The sequence below is a fragment of the Lissotriton helveticus genome, chromosome 10, assembly GCF_964261635.1.
Source record: "Lissotriton helveticus chromosome 10, aLisHel1.1, whole genome shotgun sequence".
In the NCBI taxonomy this organism is placed as follows: Eukaryota; Metazoa; Chordata; class Amphibia; order Caudata; family Salamandridae; genus Lissotriton; species Lissotriton helveticus.
This window is the reverse complement of record NC_136071.1, coordinates 391177261-391197061: the sequence shown is the minus strand read 5'-3', so window position 1 is coordinate 391197061 and position 19801 is coordinate 391177261. Positions and strand designations below refer to the sequence as shown.

The 19801-nt window shown below is 47.9% G+C and overlaps 1 protein-coding gene across 1 annotated transcript in view; it reads left to right on the top strand.

The window, feature by feature from the left end:
• Positions 1–19801, top strand: part of AGAP3 (ArfGAP with GTPase domain, ankyrin repeat and PH domain 3) — a 2202224-nt gene that overhangs the window by 270618 nt on the left and 1911805 nt on the right. The gene's annotated exons all lie outside the window — the stretch shown is intronic.

The window sequence follows — 19801 nt, the reverse complement described above, 5'->3', positions numbered from 1 at the left end:
CTGGGAGGAATAAACAGAGTCCAACTGCGTCCAGTCATGTGACGCAGGAGCAGCTGCAGGCACCAAATGGTAGGGCAGAAGAATGCAAACTTTCTAAAAGTGGCATTTTCAAAATTGTAATTTAACATCCGACTTTACCATTCAAGATGATTTTTTATTACAATTTCTCAGACACCAAACATGAAAAGTTTACCTCTTCCCAATCAAAGGTTTTCACTTACTAAATGTAATAAGGCAACCCAATGTTATCTTATGGGAGAGATAGGCCTTACAGTAGTGAAAAAAGAATTTAGGAGTGTTTCGCTATAAGGGCACTGCAAGTTTGTTGTGACAGATTAATTACTTGCAGATTATAGCAGGACTATTTAGGAATCTGTAATTCTGATATTTTCAGATGACAGATTGCTCTATTTACCTCCTAATCACAATACCTTTAATTGGGAGTTTGGCTTGCCAAAATGGCTGTCGGTGTGAAATTCTTGTGCTCCGTCCTTCGGAGACTTCATCCTGAGGCATCCTGCACTAGAACACACTTAGAGGTGCTACCTGACTACCGGATATCACCCTGAACAGGGGGGGCACAGTCCAGCAGACCCTCGAGGCAACTGGGGTGAAAGACGAGGCTATCTGAATGCTCTGCTGCAAGGCTGCCATCCTCTAGCCTACTGCTCAAGACCAGTCCGTAGCTGGGGCTTCAGACTGCTGTTGCTTGCTGCGGGCCCTGGGTGATGGCTGGAGTAGGTAGAGCTTGCTCCTGAGAGATTAATCCTGGATTAACCATGACCAGAGCAGTTGACACAGGTAACACAGCACCTATGCTGGTAATGCAATAGGATCTGTTTGGCCTGCATGCCATGGTGTGGCTGTGCCCGAACACAGGAGAGCTGCAGGAAAGAGACGGACTGGGCTGGGCTCCTGGACTGCAGTAAGTATGCTCCGAATGTAAGAACCTGCAGCAGCATGGAGTTGGGGCTGCTTGCTGGGGATCGGACGCCCTGCCAGAGGGCTGGAATTTACCAACCTGCACTAGTGAGGCCTGGGACTGAGGTACGGGGAGGCAGGCGAGACTTGGAGGGCCAGGTGCTACTAGCACTTGTGTGCCGAGCGGCCTATAGCAACATCTTCGTTCGGCTGATTGCACCATGCTCGGAAGATTAACGTTGTGCGACCTGGAACACTACTGAGGGGACATGCAACACTGGACCTTCCCTACCCCCCACCCATAAGTGCACCTGGGGGTAGTCATTGTACAAGAGAGGTAACTTTGCTGTACCTAACTGCTGTCCTCATCTGTCTAGGGTCCCCATGCCAAGCATGAGAACTGTTAAAAGTGGCGGTGGCAGATCTGGGACATACACGCACTTGGTGGAGAATACCGACAAGGTGGAGCGCACCCCCTTATCGGAAAACACAAGGGAGGAATCCACTGTATCTTTGGGCTCAATACTCAAACCTGCAAATAAAACCTGAGAGTTTCTGGAGTACAAAACCAATAACATTGCTATGGACCTCGGTGCCTTACAGGACAACCATCGCAAGTTGGCCTCAAGGGTGACACAAATTGAGGGCCTCCTTGAGAAAGTGCATCCAGCAGTGGTGACATTACAAGAACAGAGTAAAGAGATTACATGTGTAGTGGAAACCCTGGATAAAAGGGCAAAAGATGGAGATGGATGGTGTTGCAGAAATAAAATTAAAGTGGTTAGACTTCATGAGAAGGTGGAAGGCAACACTATGGCGGCTTTCCTTGAGAAGTGGCTGGCTTGCGAGGTGGCGCCAGATGGATAGTTTCCCTTCTTTGCCTTGGAACAGGCTCAACGGGTGCTGCTAGCCCACCACCCTGGGGTGGCATGAATTTTTCATTATCAAGGTTGAGACATTATACTGCAATGGTCCCATGAGTTGGGACCTCTACTGGTAGAAGATGCCATGGGCATTTTTTCACACTACACCTTGGACGTGCAATGCTCAACAAGCATCCTTCCTGACAATCAAAAGAACCTAAGGGGGGCAAATGCACAGAATGTGTTTTTATTTCTCTCCTGGCTGAAGGTTATGGTGGATGGCACCACCACATTTTTATAGATTCCCGAAACGGGATGACTGACTGGGGAAGCAAAAGGTTAGGGCCATCATGATGACACAAGCAGTTGGGAACCAACCCGGGATCAAGTAAACAGAGAGAGCAGAGGCCACTGGGACACCTGTCTGCACAGATATGTAGGGAGGACTGATGGGGAGCTTGAAGGGTTATCTGCAATGCCCCCCACGTAAGTACCTAGGCTAATAGCCATGGGGATAACTAAGATCATTCTATCAGTATTGTTCTCATTTTCTTCTAATATTGTTACTTGTTATGGATGGATAGCCGTTGCGATTTTGACTGGGGGTTTGTTGGGAATGTTGCGATAATATTAGATTGCCTTATGTTAGATGCCTGGAAGAAAATAAAATGGTTGTCCTATATAGACAGCAATTTAAGAAAAATGGATCCTGCCATTAAAGCCAAGGATACAGTTAAAGTCCTAACTTACTCCAAAAAAGAAGTTAAGACTATACTCATCGGACAGAGAGAAAAAGAGAGAGACACCCATGAGAGCAAAAGATCCACGGTGTGTAGATACCTGTTGGATCCCTTATATGCTGGCCTGCCAAATTATCTGACAATTGTCAAGAATAGACAACATAGGTTTTACTTTACCAGACTACGATTAGGAATACTGCACCTAAGGTTTGCATTTCCAAAAATTGAGGCTTGGACCAATAACCTCTCAAAATGTCCATGTGATGGCAGCACCAGACAAAGCACAAGTCACTTTATCTTTTTCTGCACTCTTTATAAGGATCTTAGGAAACGTTTTTTAGCCCGATTTTTAAAACTGGCAAATTTATATATTATCAGGATGCTTTTAAATGTATATGTAGTCTGGAAAATGGGGATATTTGTCTATCTGTCATTGCTTTTATTACATCGGCTCTGGTAAGAAGGAAAAACCTAGCACACCTGGAAGCCCTAACTTAAGAGGCTACAGAATAAATGTACTACCTCGGTTGTTCTCTAATATTATGAATTTTCCAGATTGATCAAACTGCATTTAATGAGCTTCGGGAGGACCCGGACGTGTGTGATTATTAATAATTTTTGGACTGTGTTGAAAAGATGATCAGACACTAGTTTGATTATAGGTCTGGTTTATTAGTGAAAACATCACCAACAGCTCTTCAAGGTACATCCAACTGCTCCAGACTCCAAAGCTCCAATGCTCTTGGAATGATAAGCAGTGGAACCAAATGAGGTGGAAAAGAACACGACCATGTCATAACATGAGGAAAGGAAACAAGCATATGTATATTACAACACATCCCTATTACTATAAAAAGAAACAAAAAAAACAAAAGTGAAAATTGAAACAACTTGAAGTAGCATGAAGAATACACCTGAAAAGGAAACACTAGAGCAAGTCAAATTAAACATAGTCGTTGAAACGAGCAGGAGCATGATGAGTTCTCTGTGGAAACCTCTTAAAAGAAGTAGTATCATGGACATAAGGAGTGGAAGAGGAACAGGAAGGATCCACCAGGGAAGATGAGGGAGAAACATCAGGTGAAAACTTAACAAGCCTAGACATGCTCCATTTGCAACCATTTTGCAGGGTAACTACATTGTTGTGAATTTTGGTGATTCTAAAAGGACCCATAAATTCGGAAGAACCTTTTTTAGAAAATCTGGGTTTTTTCACAAGGACCCAATCTCCCACATTCCATAACATAGGTTTGGTAGAATTCTTTAAATCATAGCGCTCTTTATACCTCTGTTGGTAAGAGAGAATCTTATTTCCCACACTTCCCCTTTCTAAGGGAGGAGAAGATTGAACGGGAAGCCAATTGGGATTCAACTTGGAAGAGGCTTGTCTACCACGTAACAGAAGGAAAGGAGAAGACTTAGAAATGTAATTGATGGTGGTGCGATGAGCCCACCAAGTATCACGCAAAACATCTTTTAGGGAACATTTCATTTCAATGGCTCTTTGCACACAACCTTTGACCACACGATTCATTCGTTCAGCAAGACCATTAGCCTGAGGCGAATAGAGTGCGGTTTTTAGATGGGAAATGCCATGGTCATTTAAAAAAAACTCCATATCAGTTGAAATGAACTGGACACCATTATCCGTAATGATGCACTTGGGAACACCTTCAGAGGCAAACTCATCACGTAGGAAATCAATAACCACTCTAGAAGTGACAGAGGGTACACACTTGGTGGAGACCCATTTTGACATGTAGTCAACAAGCAAAATGACAAATCTTTCAGAGGGAGTAAGTAGATCAAAAGGTCCCATGATATCCAAACCCAATTTGGACCAAGGTTGGTCAGGGACCGACACAGGAGAAAGGGGAGCTTTACTAACCAACTTGGACTTGTCATTAGTGGCACACTGATAACAATCTTTGACAACAAGTTCGACATCCCTGTCCATATTAGGCCACCAATATCTTTCTCTCAGGCGAGATTTAGTGAAACTTCTGCCCATGTGTCCATCATGGGCAAGATTGATGAGTTTTGGACGCATCACTACAGGAGGGATCAACCTTTCTCCACGCATAACAATGTCATCAACAATGGTAAGTTCATGTTTAACCGACCAAAAAGGTAAAAGGTCACTACAGATGTCTCTGCTGTTACTGGGCCAACCTTTAACTACCAGGTCCTTGACCAGAGGTAAAACTGAGTCAATGGATTGAGCAACGACCCAATCATCCAGGGAAATAGCACTCTCGGAAACCCAAGCTACTTTGACCGCATCTAGATCCAATTCATCATCTAAATTCTGCAGGGGTAAACGTGAGAGACAGTCAGCAGTCTTGTTCAATGATCCAGGAATATATTGTACAATGAAATTGAACTCTTCTAACCCCTCGCTCCAACGTTTGAGCCTGGGAGTTAGTCTCTCACTCTCCATACAAGAGAAAACTTGAATTAAGGGTTTGTGGTCGGATTTCACAATAAAAGGAATGCCCCACAAATAAAACTTAAAATGTTTGATAGCCCAAACCACAGCAAGAGCTTCTCTTTCAATACAAGAGTAATGCTGTTCAGCCTTTTTTAGAGCCCTGGATGCAAATGCCACAACTCTTTCATCGCCATTGTCCAATTGAGAAAGAACAGCTCCCAATCCAGAAAGACAAGCATCAGTGGAAAGAATAGTCTTTTTCCTGGTATCAAAGTGACCTAAACTAGGTAACTGACTGATGGTATTCTTCACAATCATGAAGGCATTATTGCAATCAACACTCCAGTCAAAATGGACACCTTTTTTTAGAAGGTTCCTGATAGGTTCAACAATACATGCAAAATTCTTGATAAACTTGGAATAAAATTCCGCTAGACCAAGAAATGACCTAACATGGTCTTTATCAGAGGGGGTGGGGGCTTCAGCAATACTTTTGGTCAATTCGAGTTTGGGTTGTATACCTTCGCCAGAGATTACATGACCAAGGTATGTAACAGAGGTTACTCCAATCTTGCATTTGGCCTTGTTAACTGTTAAACCTTTGTCGGCCAACCTGACTAGAACTGCTCTCAGAACTTCTTCATGTTGCTTATTATCCTTGCCAAAAACTAAGATGTCATCTTGGAAAAATATGACATTAGAGACATCCCCCACAACCATTTTCATAATTCTCTGAAAGCAGGCAGCAGCGGATGCCAAACCAAAAGGCATCCTAACAAAACGATAGGCACCTAGGGGGGTAACAAAAGAAGTGAGATGCTTGGAATCTTCATGAAGTGGAACCTGGTGGTACGCTGCGGATAAATCAAGAACAGAAAATATTTTAGCCCCAGCAAGCATAGTTATGGACTCAGGGATATTGGGCAGGGGTTGTCGGTCTACCCAAATGCATTTGTTCAAACCTCTGAGGTCCACACACATGCGAATGTTCTTCCCACCATCCTTGGGGGCCAAAACTACTGGGGCCAACCACTCTGAAGATTCAATTTCCTCAATAACATTCAAATCCATGAGTCTAGTAAGTTCTAATTTAAGAGGAGCAAGCATCATGTTAGGAACTTTCCTAACTTTGAACACACATGGAATAGCATTTTTCTTCAAAATAATACGGTGTTGAAAACCCTTCAATAAACCCAACTTGTCAGAGAAAACATGTGGGAAATCATCAAAGAAGATGTTGGAGATAGAGATTTGGTCAATTAACATGACTTGGTCAGTGGGTTTAAGGGCATTGGGATTGAGGATGATTCCCAAATCTCTCTGATGTCTCCACCCTAAAAGATTGTCACCTCTATAGGCAACATAGATTTTCCCCACAGTTTCTCGACCTTTGAAATGTATCCTCATGACAGTGTAACCAGAGACTTGAATATGAGAACCATTATAACTTACAGCATTAATATCAGGTTTATGCAAGTCAATTTTAGGAAAAACTTTGTTCCAATTATCATTTCCTATTAGGGTAAAGGGAGAACCAGAGTCGGCTAAAAGAATAAAATCCTGGCCACCAATAATTACATTACACTCAGGCATGACAATGGGATCAGCATCAATGCTTCCATCACTTGTAACACTGGAAACAACAAGTCGGGGAGAGTCTGAGGAAGGCAAGGAACATTCAATAGAGTGTATTTTGGTGGATGACTTGCATACTCTGGCATAATGCCCCTTAATACCACATTTAATGCAAGTGGAGGACTTGGCATAGCAATTAGGAAAGGAAAAAGAATGATTAGGGCTTCCACATCTGTAACATTTGATTTTAGACCGATCGAAAGTAATTTTGGGTTTGGTGTTTTGCATAACTTTACAAATGGAATCTTCAGAATTAGTAGGCTGAGAGGAATTGAGTGGTTGAGCAACTTGATGAATGCTACTGGAGGCAGAAGAACAATCAGGTGAAATTTTATGTTCTTTCATTTCTTTAGCCCAACCAGAAGTATTCTCAATACCTTCAACAATAGCTAAGGCTTCTCTGAGGGAGGGATTTTTAGAGAGAAGTTTCTCTTGTACTCTGGGGTTATTTGTACATCTGACCAACTGGTCACGAATCAAAGAGTCTGTGAGTTCACCAAACTCACAAGTACGTGTTAATGTCTTTAAGGAAGCAACATACAATCCAACCTTTTCTTTAGGTTCTTGTACCCTCGCAAAGAACTTATGACGTTCTAAAACCACATTAATTCTGGGACCAAAGTAGTCCTCTAGCATTTTTAAGGACATATGAAAGACATCTGTGGGAGAATCACCAGAACCATCATTGATGGGTATCTCATCAATGCTGTCATAAATATTACGACCTTCTACACCAAGATTATGCAGTAATATTGCTTGTTTTCTCACAGCAGAAAATTTTTCACCACCTATGGCCAACAAATAGGAATCAAAAAGATTCTTCCATCTTTTCCAAGGAAGAATAGGTTCACCCTTTTCACATAGGAAAGCAGGGGGTTGGGTCATAGAGGAAGAAGAAGCCATACTGTGTGAAAGAAAACAAAATAAAATAAAACAGTAATTGTCAATGTGTGTGTGTATCACAGAAGATACACAGATAAAAGTCAAACCTGAAGAAAACCTGAAGAAAACTGGTCAAGGCTGGAAATCCAAAGTCAAAATGCAGATTAGATTAATGTAGAGAAAACGCTGTGAAAAATCCTTTTTGTAGAAGCGAAAACGTTGCTGGATTATTTTTGAGCGGTGAAACGCTGAGAAATCTATTCACTCGATAAATCCGATGAACAGCGTTGTCAGAGAGCGTTGCTAGGTAACCGGCAAGATGGCGGCACGTATGCGTGTGACGCGATAATGTCAACGTCACGCAAAGGCAGCCGGGAGCTCTGGGAGCGATGTTCTCATGAAAAGAACGTAATGGCAATGGCGATGTTCGAGGCTCCAGCTCGAATGCTGCGCTCTGCAAAGGAATGTCAGCGCGGCTGCAGCGCTTGTCAAGGAGCCGAACGACAGGCTCGAGGAAGTAGCTGAGGCGCGCCTAACGGTAAGAGAGACCGTTGAGGAGCGAAAGTAAACAGGGGCAAAGTTGACAAGGGGGAGAGTCAAAATCCAGGGGAAAATAATCCAAAAGGTTACCTGAAGAGGGAGTTTGAAGCGGAGAATAGTTTAAAACGAAGGAAACAAACTGGTGGTCGAGAAGTGGATAAATCCAGTTCAAACTGATGGTCAATGAGTTAAAAAGTCATAAAAATAGATTCCAGTTGAATAAAAAGTCAACAAGTCTTGAAAGTCAGACAGTCTTAAAATCCAAGGAAGTATTCCATATAGAAATCATGTAGAAACAATCCATGTAGTCCATAAGAGGGTAAATCCAGAAAGAGAAATCCAAAAAATTCCAAGAAGTGGGTTCAGGGTTAAGTGGTGATGTGGCTTGTCCCTTCCAAGCAGCCAAACGTCGCCAGTGTTGAAAAGATGATCAGACACTAGTTTGATTATAGGTCTGGTTTATTAGTGAAAACATCACCAACAGCTCTTCAAGGTACATCCAACTGCTCCAGACTCCAAAGCTCCAATGCTCTTGGAATGATAAGCAGTGGAACCAAATGAGGTGGAAAAGAACACGACCATGTCATAACATGAGGAAAGGAAACAAGCATATGTATATTACAACAGACTGCTATATAGGCCCTGGCCAGTCTTTAAGAGATGGTTCCCATGCTGCTACATCACAATTGTTACGGGGTGTCGGCTTGGGGAGAAGGTATCCACACATGAGCTTTGTATTGTTTTTACCCTATTTATTGATTGCAGTGTTTTTATTGTGTAGTTTTAGTAACGTTTTTGAATTTGAGTAGAACACCAGAAACTGCATTAAAGTTTAAAAATAATGGCATATTACACAAAAATGTGGCCTAACTATTCATGGCATTATTTACACTTCTAAGTGACCTAGGTAACGCGTTCCAAGTGCAACATCATTAGTTCACGAGTTGCAACTCGATGCATTATTAAAAACACAAATTGTCGGCCTTTTTAGATAGGATTCCAGGGCAGGGAACTAAATCTACTAGATCTGCTAATAAGGGAGTCGGGGCGCGCACCAAGGCCCGCCACCCCAGCTGCCGTGGGTAACTTTGTGGCCATAGTGTTGGTTACAGTGTTGGCCATATCCTAACTACAGTCCAGGGGTTTGAGGTGGGCGGAGAAGGGATAATGTGCGTGATTAACAATGGATGAATTAATGTGGGTGGGAATGGTAGTTAAAAAAATGTGTTGATTATATTATTTAAACTGATCAATCTAGTAGACTCTTAACAATTGCTGAGTGAGGTATCCATACACCGTAAGTATATTCGTAAAACCCATGATGTAAATGTAAATTATGTTAGTGCCCTATATACATAACTGGTATGGGTCCATTCCTTACAAAAGCTCTATAAAAACTGTTACAAAAAATAATTGTAATTGCTTTCTGAAATCTTAAGCTAAAATACAAATTCAGAGTGAAAACCTCAAAATCTTTTCTGCAGCTTTCGCAATTCCTGCGTTAATCATATTCGTATAAGAATGCCTACGCCTTCACATTCTTTATAGAGAAACAGTTGAGTGCTTAAGTTTGCCACTCTCTTCAGCCATCACTTATCAGTGGACCTCCGGTTCAGCACCCACCCCGAGGTAATTTTTTTTTATAAGTCTGTTTTATTTTGCAACAAAACTCCTGAATGGGGCACAATAACACAGCGTTAAGCCTACAACCTCTATCCGAGGCCGGCCGCGAAGAATGTGCAATGAATTTTGCGTAGTCAGGTTGTCTAACACAGCGCCTTGCCTACAACCCCAAGGGGGCCGGCCTCGTGGCTTAGGATGAGCTGTTAAAGTTGTACAGCGTTAGTAGAGCCCCAAAGACGGATCAGGGAAGGTAGGTGGGAAGTCAACAAACCCAACACGTATGAACGACCCAACAGAGGTCCGTGAACACAGAGAGGAGCTACAGAGGAAGGAGAGAAAAAGGAAAGAAAAGAAGAAAGAGGCCAGAGACAGGAGATAGAGGAGATGGCGGGCTAATAGGGTGGGTGGGCTGGTCCGCGGCTGAGGGGCAGCGTCAGGCAGTGAGGATCGCCCCTAGAGCTCAGATGTTATGGAAGTCGTCTATGGGAGCAACCTAGTGGGATCTGTAGGGACGACAGCGTCCTCGAAGAGATGTAAGGTCCGGAGCCTAGTGGGCATGTGTCGTGCATGTTCCATTGAACACAGGTAGCGCACCAAGGGCTTCCAAACTGACTCGAAGTGAGTGTGACGAAACTGTAGCCGCGCCGTGAGAAGCTCCATCGCCAAGACGTGCCATAGCCGTACAAACCAGGTAGCTATGGGAGGTGCTTCACTTTTCTTCCAATACAAGGCTATGAGCTGTTTGGCCGCACCTAGCATGTGTAGCGTTACAATCCAGTCACTACGGGTGAGGGCCTTAAGGTTTGGCGGCCTGACACCCAACAGGATCGTACCTATGGCTTCAGGCAAGGGGAACCCCAACACACCCCGTATGTGGCTAAGGACCTCCTTCCAGAAAACAGTGAGGAGCGGGCATGCCCACCATATGTGCACTAAGTCCCCCGTTGCAGCTCGACATCTCTAGCACAGCGGCGAAACATTGGGGAACATCTTATGAAGCTGCAGGGGAGTGTAATACCATTGAGTTAAAAGTTTATAAGCATTTTCCCTCTGCGGGATGCTCCGATATACCTTGGGGATGTCTCTCCACACCGCATCCCACTGTGAGGGCGTAATGTCCGTATCGACCGCTATCTGCCATTGACGCTGATATGGGTGGATGGGTGTGAGTGGTGGATGCTGTAGAATGTGGTAGATCTGGGAGACAAGCTGTTTTAAGCCCCCGAGGGTGCACGCCAGGCATTTGAAAGGAGTGAAGGCGCGTGTGGCAGCTCGGTACGTGTCGCCATCGGAGGCCCAGTGTCGCAGTTGGTCATATTGCAGCCGTGCGGTGGGCTGAAGGAGGAACTCCTCACGACATTGATCGAACGATTTAAATGTGCCCCCGTCAAACAGGTCGCAGAGCACCCTACAGTCCCCCTGCAACCAGTTCTCAAATGCCCGAGTTTGATAGGCCGGCGGGAAGTGAGGGTTTGCCGCTATGGGGGTATGCGGAGACGGGAACGTAGTAAGACCCCTGGGTACATCGGTGGCATCCCAGATATCCAGCACCGTTTTCGTGGGCACTGCAAGGTAGGCACTTCTGGAGCGGACCGCTCGATGGAGCCACGGCAGGTCCCAAATGGTACGCCCCGTCACCGCCCTGTCCATGTGGAACCACCCTTTTTCACTCTCTCTCACCCCCCATTCTATCACAAATCGGAGGTGCGCAGCCCAGTAGTAGTGGACCAGGTTAGGGCAAGCTAGTCCTCCCCTGTCTCGCGGAGCCATGAGAATTTTCTGGGAGAAACGGGAACGTTTACCACCCCAGATAAAAGATGTGAGCTCGCGTTGTAAACTGCGTATGCAGTGAAGCGGGATCAGAGTGGGGAGGCATTGGAACACGTAGAGAACTTTGGGGAGGATCGACATTTTGACTGCGTGGAGGCGGCCCAACCAGGACAACATCAGGGGCTTCCACCGCCGCAGGTCCTCCAGGATCTCCTTTCGGCAGGCACGCCAATTGACAGAGGTCCAGTCATCTAGGGAGGGGGTCAGGGTGAGGCCTAGATATCTGATATGGCGCTCAGCCCACTGGTAGGGCACAATCCCCTTCAGGGTGGAGAGGTCCTCCGCCGGGATGGTAAGATTAAGAGCCCAGGACTTATCGTGGTTGATCTTGAGGCCGGAAGCTCTCTTGAAGAGACAGAGCACCCTATGGACAGCCGGCAAGGATTCCCGCGGGCGCGTGAGAGTGAGAATCAGGTCGTCCGCGAACAGCGCCATCTTGTTGTCCCGCCCACCGTGCGCTATCACGTGGATGTCCGAGTCACGTCGTATCAGTTCCGCGAGGAGTTCCACTGCAAGGGCGAATAGGAGGGGCGAGAGGGGGCACCCCTGTCTAGTGCCCCTGTGGATCGCTAGTGGCAGTGTTAAGTCTCCATTGACCCGAATTCGAGCTTGGGGCCCTATATATGGAGCCATGATCCTTGCAATCATCTTTGGACCCAGCCCGAGTTTACGAAGGACCGCCCTGAGGAAGGCCCAGTCCACCCGATCGAACGCCTTCTCTGCGTCCAGGGAGAGAAGGCAGGCCGGGATTTTCCAATGTCGCACTTTCCCTACAAGGTGCGCAAGTTTGCAAACATTATCTGCCCCATGCGGTCGTGGATAAATCCGACCTGGTCGGGGTCTACAAGCCATTGCATATACGGGTCTAGGCGTTGGGCGAGGAGCTTAGTGTATATTTTGAGACACAGTGCGGGGTCTTTCCCGGGCTTCGGTATTAACACTATCTCCGCCATGCCCATGTCAGGGGATGGACCCACCTCTTCAGAGAAAGAGTTGAACAGCCGCAGGAGGTAAGGCCGGAGCTGAGTCTGAAATGTGCGATAGAAAGATAGCGGCAGGCCATCCGGACCCGGCGTCTCTCCAAGGGGAGGTCCTTAATCGCTGCCGTGACCTCATCCTCCGTAATGGAGCCTTCCAGCTCCGTCGCGTTCCCAGCTGATATCATCGGTCCTTCGTAATCATCCAGGACGGCCGCCATCGCATCCACTAAAACAGGTTCTCTCCCGTATAGAGAGGTATAGTAGTCCACAAATGCAGCCTGCTTGGATTTCTCCGAGACTGCTTGCGATCCGTCCTGCAGTTGGATACTAGTTATGTGAGCCTTGGCAGCGCGCGCTCGCAGCCTTCCCGCCAGCAGTCGGCCTACCTTGTCGCCACCTTCAAAGTACTTTTGCTTCAGGGCCAACAAGGCACCTTCCGCCTTATTGGTGCGCAGAAGTCTGAGTTGCCCTCGGAGAGTGGCCAATCTCCTCCTAGTGTCTCGCGACGACCGCTCCCGGTCCTGCCTCTCGACCTTCTTAATGTCCACTGCCAAATCAACCTCCAGTTTGCAGGCAGCGCGCCTCCGCGCAATCGCCAGGGAGGTGATGTGCCCCCGAATCGTGGCCTTGAAGGCGTCCCAAACCACCGGGAAAGACATATCCGGGGTGTCATTAGAGGCAAAATAGGCGTCTATCGCTTCCCGAATGCTATTCACATCTTCGGCGTCTCGAAGGACGCTCGGTGGGAAAGACCAACGGGCGACACGCACGGGACGCGCCGCTGGGTCCTGGAGGTGCATTTCCACATGGGCATGATCCGACAGAGAAATGTCCCAGATGGAGGCTCTCAACGTGTCCCGGAGCATCTCCAGCGACGCAAAGAGGAAATCGATACGGGAGTAAGACCTGTGGGAGTGTGAATAGAATGAATAATCTCTTAGATCCGGGTTGTGATAGCGCCACACGTCTAGTAGGCCTATGTGGGACTTGGCCCTTTCCCCAGAAATTTTTTACCCCTTTTAATTTAGAATGCCCCTATTGTAACAACAATGTATAGGCCTTGTGTAGTGAGGAAAGCCCTGTGTACTGTGAAACTGATGTTAAGATGCAGGTGTCTTATACCCCTAACATGGCTGCCACTGACCACTGCTGCTGCAGCGGGGTTAGTGGGCGCATTCTAGTGGCTAGGGCCTGGCTGGAACCCTCCAAACAATGTATCAACTTAGCCTGCCAGCCTGCCCACAGGTAGAATGGTGGAACCTCCTAGAACCCCCTGGAACCTTCTGGAACATGTGAGGTGACACCAACTGCCACTGCCAACTGCCAACTGGCACTGTATAAGGAAAGGAAGGAAAACTTTCCTGTCAGAGTGACTGAGGGGAAGACCTGGGGAAGAACCTACGCAGGAGGATAGGCAGTGGGGGTCAGGGCAGGGTCTTATGATGCTGGAAATGACAGGGCCTAGAGTGCTGCTTTACAAGTATTGAGGCATCCTGTACCCCCCCCCCCACTGACCTTACCCCGCGGAAGGGAACCCCCAGGGACCACTTGAGGGGATTGGCTGAGGAGATCTAACACCAGCCACCAACTTAACCCCCTTCAAGGAAACAAGAAACCAAAGGGCGCAAGAAACATCACGCCAACAAGAAACTAAGCTTCTATTTACAAGGGCGCAAGAAACATCACGCCAACAAGAAACTAAGCCTCTATTTACAAGGGCGCAAGAAACCTAAAGCGCTAAGAAGAAATTAAATCATCACAGGACTTTTGAAGAAGCAAACAGGTATTGGCGCGGTACTGACCCTGCGTTTCCTGATGTCACCTGGGGTCTCCCTTGCTAACCTGCTACTGGGGTGTCACCTGTCCTGTATATCTAGCGCTGCCCTTGCTGACCCTGTGAAGAGCGCTGAAGTAATGGAGGGGGTTGCTGCCTTCTGAAGCGCTATATTTGCCTGAACTGCAGCACCCTGAACTGAATGTTATTAGACCTGCTGGTCTTGCCCCCACCTCGTGTGGGCCAAAGCGCTATAGCCCTGCACCCTGCTGTCTGTGAAGCGCTAGAATCCTGGGCGTGATTCCTGCCTGAAGCGCTATATTCTGTGGTGCCCTTCAGCAGCGCTACCTGGAATGAACTGTCTGCCGAGCGCTACCTCTGCTGTGAATTGCCTGCTATATCGTAGCGCTGTGAATCCTGAAAAGCGCTATCCCCCTGAAGCGCTGTGTCACCAAGAACTTCTGTGGCTCTAGAAGTTGCTGCCTTCTGAAGCGCTGACTCCCTGCTCCCCCAACGCTCCTTTGCTGTCCCTGTGAAGAGTGCTGAGGTACTGAAGGGGGTTGCTGCCTTGTGAAGTGCTGTACCTGCAGGGTGCTATTATCTAAACCTGATTGCCTGCTGAAGCGCTGTCCCTAGCATTGCCTGTGGCCAAGCGCTGTCATGTGAGGAACTGAGGTAGTGCCCAGGGAAGCGCTGTAATTTCACTCCAAGCGCTTTCTTGAATGTCCCATAGAAGCGCTGTAATTGTGCCTCCAATCGCTCTCTTGTAGGCCCCAGAGAAACGCTGTATTTTTGACCTTAAGTGCCCACCTGTTGGCCCCTATGTGCCTCTAGTGACGTGGAGGCCATTAAGTTACTGTTTATGCCTGAGGACAGGCTTGCCATTCATTAACTGTTTGGGCCCTGGTTCCGGCGTAGGCCTAAAGACATACTGAGTTCATCTGCGATGGCTTAGCCCTGCATAGGGAAGTCCAAGGCATAGTAAAATGCTCATTGAGAATGCTTTACTGAATTGCTTATTGAAATGTTCACCTTAATTAACAGAAATGTTTTACTAATCTAAAGCAAGGCCTGTGCTTGCTTAATGAGATGTTGCTCTCTAGCAATGAGTAATGTTCTATTTATAAGTTACTTAATGAAATGCCTATGCCTGATTCCTTCCCTGTAATGTTTACTCCTGATTAGGGGGATGTTACCTATGATTGGGGAAGAGTTTTGAAGTGGTTATTCCTGCTTGGAACCAGGATTATTCTGAACTATAGAAGTTTTATTACACCCCTGCCCCAGTGTTATAACCTCTACTTATTTACAGGATTACTCTTGGGTGCTGAAAGGTTTATGCCTGCTTAATGTAGGAATTAGAATGTTGATCCTGGCCTGGGGGTGGAAACGCCAACAGCTGCATAATGAACTGTGTCTGCTGACTAATGAAACATTTATTCATGTTGGTTGAAAGGTGGAGCACATGCCCACAGTTATGGAGTGAGGTGCTCCTTGCTTTAAAATAAATGTTTACATTTACTAAAAGGCTTTACATGCATAAACCAAGTCTTCTAAGCTCAGGCTTGCCTGTTAAAAATGGTTATCTCTGCCTTGAAGAGTTGTTAACTGTTGATTGCTGAGTAGGGGAACGTTAATGCTATAAGGATATAGTTACACTGCCTAATGAGATGTTTTTATTCCTGCCATAGGAGTTTCATTCCTGCCTAAGGAAATGGTTAATGAAATGTTTTACCCTCAGTGAAGTGTTTTACTTCTGCTAAACTGATTATCTCTATTGCAGGAAATGTTTTACCTGTAAGCTCCTGATTAATAGGGGGAAGGCCCTGCCTGTTCAGGCATCAGGTAATAGGATGGTGTGTGATGCCTAAATAAATACTTTATGCCTAATAAAAGGTGTTGACCTCATTTGAGGCAATGTTTACTCCTGCCCAGGGAAGGGTCTCATACCCCTGCTATAACAGAGATCTACTTACACCTGCTCAATGTAGGGATTTCTACTTCCCTGATGGAATGTTGGTGTAGCCCTGATACAGTTAAACCTGCACAAGGGGATGGTTACCTAGATTGCAATGTTTTCTCCTAGTTAGTGCTGGCTAATGCAATGGTTAGCTGGGCCCAATGAGAAGTTCTCCCAAAGGGATGCCCAACTTTGTTATATGGAATAATTATTCTTAATGAAATGTTTAACTCCTATTACAGGAGGAGAGTTACGTCCACATACTTTTGTGGCAAATGAAATGTTTCATATTTAAGGAAATGTTTGAACTACACTTAACGAATTGTTTATTCCTACAGCGGGGAGATGTTTCTGTTATGGAACTGTCCCTTTGTTTACCGGAGGAAATGGATATTGATGCTTAATGCAGTGTTGTTCTTATGACTTTGAGATGTATTCCTTTCAGGTACTGACCAAGAAGCAAGGCGTAGGTTGGGCCTGTGTCCCACAAAAAATGTATTTAACTATTTATTGATCCAATATTTAATATTTATTGCAGAACGGATATTTATTCATCTAATATTGATCGCAAGTTTTGAGACACATGTATTTTAAATGAATTTATGATTTCCCTGATCCTGCTCTATCTATCTGATTATTTATCTTAATACAAATTACTTGTTTTTATACAAGCTCTGGAGTGGAGTCATTTATTGCGTGCCCAGGTTTCTGTCTCAGTGTGAGTGTGTGCTGCATGATCGCTTAACACATGTGCTTTCGGATGCCTACCCGCTCGTGCCATGCTACCCTAGGGGACTGGTGACCCCAGTTCCAACAGCCTAAGTCTGCAATCTGCTTGCGCAGCGCAGAGGACATCACCCCGTAAGCATTAGAAGCAGTACCACAGCGATCCAAGTCAGGTTCCCACACTAGATTGAAGTCCCCTCCCAGTATCATGTGGGGGTCTCCACAAGGTATCTGTTCCCTCAGGAGTGTCTGAAGATATCGGTCCTGCAACTGGTTAGGAGCATACACGTTACACAAAGTGAACCTGCGCCCTCCCCCATATACCGTGACCTTGAGGAAGCGCCCATCCCCACTCTTATAGGGTCTGGAGTCTCCCTGCCTGAAGCCAGCTCTGCATAGTATGGCCACCCCCGCATTTTTATTGTCCGCAGCTGCCCAAAACTGAAGGGGGTACTTGGGATGGGCCATGCGGTGTGTGTCTCCCTGCAGTAGGTGGGTTTCCTGAAGATAAATAATGTCGGGTTGCTGTTGGAGGAGATAGCGCCAAACCTGCTTGCGCTTATTAGGGGAGGTCAGGCCCTTAATGTTGAGTGACAAAACCTTCAGGGTACTAGGCACAGTCGCAGCCATAGCAAGTGGCGAGCAGGATCCGCCCACGTTCCCCGCACCCACCAGCGCAGGGAAAGGCGACCATAGGAGCCTGCCAAAGGATCCGCCCTCCCCACCCAGGTGGTAGCTGCCACCCCAACCCCGCCCCACCACCCGCCAAACCAGAAGAAAGGAAAAGAGGGGAGGGCCAGAGGAAGGAAAGCAAAAGAGAGGAGAAGAAGAGAAAGAGAGGAAGAGAGGAAACAACAGGAGGCCAAGCACGCCTTGCATTTACCAAGGGCAACAAAGGCCAACAGGGCCATTTCGGACTACCCCAGTCACCAGGCATCCTCTACCCAAGGGTTTGGACGCACTCAGGAATGTCACTCCCTATGGGGCAGCACAGGGGGTACCCACAAGTAGGATAGGAAACCTCGACCCCGGCAGCCCCGCTGCTCGAACCGAGATCAGGGGCACCGCATAGTTGGGCGAAGCAGTTGGGCATATCAGCGGCCAGCACTCAGCCCCTCATGGCGAACCAGTCGTTGTACTTCAAGTAGAGCCCCTACAGGTCTAGGTCCACCACGGGAGCGGCACTGGGGGGGGGCCCGCACGCTGAAGGCAGGGGCAGCGGAGTCCCCAAGTGCAGGTCAGGTCAGGACGTCACGGGGGTGCAGATCGCCTGCGCTACGAGGGGACTGGTGTCCCGGCCAGCGACGCAGCAAAGCAAGGGAGTCCAGGCATCGCAAGGAGTGCCTGTGTAGGCAGCATGTCAAGACAGTATCGCAAGGCAGGAGGCAAAGGAGCGCCCCATAGTGCCAGGAGGAGCCACGGAAGAATGTGTCCCAACAAAGTCCAGTTCATGGGGTAGGCGGATGAGAGGACTGGCCATCTCGGTCACCCTCAAGGGAGCGGATGTGCGCTATGATGCCCTGCTTGGCCTGCGACGCGGATCTCTCATCCACCGGAGGAGATCGACAATATCGCCGAACCTTGGTCCAGTCCGGGCGAGCAGGGACTCTCTCCTGGTGACGTGGTCGTGACGGGCTGTGGGTCGGCGATTCCGGCATCTTGAGAAGTTGCGCTGCCTCATGGTAGGACCGGATGACCCTGCGCTTGTCCTCCCAGCGAAAGATAAGGGCAAAGGGGTGGCCCCACTGGTAAACAATGTTGAGAGCTCTCAACTTCTCCGTCACCGGCCGAAAAGCTCTTCTCCGACGCAGGGTGTGAGGAGCCAGATCCTGAAAAATCTGTATTTTATGGCCCCCGTAGGTGAGGTTGGGCTTGTCTCAGGCCGCTTTCATGATGGCTTCCTTCTCCGTAAAGTAGTGCACCCGCGTCAGGATGTCCGGGAGGAGGCCCGCCCTACCCGCCGGTCTGTATACCCGGTGGGCACGATCCAAAGTCGGGGTGGGAGGCGTCCTCATCCCCCCATACCTCGTGCAGGAGCTGCGCCACGTAGGTTAGAATATCCGTCCCTTCCTCGTCGAGCGGTACGCCACGGATTCGGAGGTTATTCCGGCGGCTTCTGTTCTCAAGGTCCTCCTGCTTGACCTGCAGTTCAATGTTCTGCTCTTCCAGGGCCGCCACTCTCTGCCACAGCTGTTCCTGGTCTTCCGTGCGCGCGTCGACTAACTTCTCCAAGCCGTCCACTCTGTCGCCCAGCTCAGTGACCTCCTTGCGCATCTCCTTGACACATGTTTGCACATCCGTGCGTAAGGAGCCTATCTCCGTCTTAAGATCAGACATGAAGGAGGCCATAAAGGCCTGAGTCACCGCGGCGAGTCCGCAGCCATCTCCGGGGGGCCGTCGGCCGTCGCCGCCGGGTCCTGTTTGCTTCCTTTGGACCTCGTCATGATCAGGCCTGCAGGTGAAGGCTAGGTGCTTGTGTCACTACAAGCAGGGTGCAACCCTGCAGTCTCAAGGGGATAGTCAGCGGGGGAGGGATCTACACCAGGCCTCGTCACCGCAGGTCTTCTCGCTCCCCCCTCAATGCGGCAAAGCCCCGGGTCCTCCAGGCGGCAGCAGTTCAGTGGCCGGGGCCCCCCGTCCACCAAAGACCCAGGCGGAGGGCACGCCAAGGGCGCCCCCAAGCAATGCAGGCAGAAAACAGCGCCCAGCAGTATAGAGCGGTGCTCAAGGCGCCGTACTCGGGGTAGAGAGGCAACAGGCCGGGAGACAAGATGTGAGAGCGCACACAGTTCAAAGAAGCAATGCCCCAGGCGATGCAACTTCCCTAGCACCGCATTAAGGAGTTGTAGCCCGCTCGAGCAGGCCGTGGAAGGGACACCTCCACCGTCGAGGGCCC